The sequence below is a fragment of the Etheostoma cragini genome, chromosome 10 (assembly GCF_013103735.1).
Source record: "Etheostoma cragini isolate CJK2018 chromosome 10, CSU_Ecrag_1.0, whole genome shotgun sequence".
NCBI lineage: Eukaryota > Metazoa > Chordata > Actinopteri > Perciformes > Percidae > Etheostoma > Etheostoma cragini.
This window is the reverse complement of record NC_048416.1, coordinates 15,613,158-15,614,383: the sequence shown is the minus strand read 5'-3', so window position 1 is coordinate 15,614,383 and position 1,226 is coordinate 15,613,158. Positions and strand designations below refer to the sequence as shown.

The 1,226-nt window shown below is 40.0% G+C and overlaps 1 protein-coding gene across 1 annotated transcript in view; it reads left to right on the top strand.

The window, feature by feature from the left end:
- Positions 1-1,226, top strand: part of LOC117951601 (protocadherin gamma-A12-like) — an 8,264-nt gene that overhangs the window by 6,785 nt on the left and 253 nt on the right. The window lies entirely within an intron of this gene.

Below are 1,226 nucleotides of genomic sequence, written 5' to 3'. Positions count from 1 at the left end.
CAGGCCCTATTGCAAGAGGACAGTGATGACCACAGCAGTGGCTTTTATACTTTTCCTCCCTAAATAAGATTTGGCTCAGGTGATCACTTCATCAGCACCTCATTAAGTAGAATGAGGTTTGCCTGTGTTGGAATTTAACAGCGACTGGAGTGGAATGGCCGCCATACATGTAGATATACTGATGTAAGACAAATAAAGGAGTGGTCTCTTAATTTTTTCCAGAGCTCTATATGTATTTTAATCAAGCATTTAACGCAGGTTGTTGTGAGTCTTTCACACCGTTCGTTGTAAAACATTTTTTTGTTATGTGTCACCCTCATGTGTCACCCTAACTTATTAGCAGATTATGAGAATTATAGCTCCTACAGTGAGGGAAAAAAAGTATTTGATCCCCTGCTGGTTTTGTTCATTTGCCCAATGACAAATAAATGATCAGTCTATAATTTATATGGTAGATTTATTTGAACAGTGAGAGACAGAATAACAACAAGAAAATCCAGAAAAACACACGTCAAAAATGTTATAAATTGATTTGCGTTTTAATGAAGAAAATAAATATTTGACCCTCTCTCAATCAGAAAGAGTCCTGGCTCCCAGGTGTCTTTTATACCGGTAATGAGCTGAGATGAAGAGTGTTCCCTTTAAGAGTGTGCTCGTAATCTCAGCTTGTTACCTGTATAAAAGACACCTGTCCACAGAAGTAATCAATCAATCAATCAATTATATTCTAAACTCTTCACCATGGCCAAGACCAAAGAGCTCTCCAAGGATGTCAGGGACAAGATTGTAGACCTACACAACTATGGATTGGCAAGCAGCTTGGTGAGAAAGTGACAACAGTTAGTGCAATTATTCGCAAATGCAAGAAATCAAAAGAACTGTCAGTCTCCCTCTGCCTGGGGCTCCATGCAAGATCTCACCTGGTGGAGTAGCAATCATCATGAGAACAGTAAGGAATCAGCCCTGAACTACACGGGAGGAGCTTTTCAATGATCTTAAGGAAGCTGGGACCATAGTCACCAAGAAAACAATTGGTAACACTATGCTATGAAGGATGCCTGCAATTTTGCCCAGCTCAAGAAAGCACATATACATGCCCATCTGAAGTTTACCAATGAACATCTGAATGATTCAGAGGGCAACTGGGTAAAAGTGTTGTGGTCAGATGAGACAAAACTCAACTTGTCGTATTTGGAGAAGGAGGAATGTTGCCTATGACCCCAAGA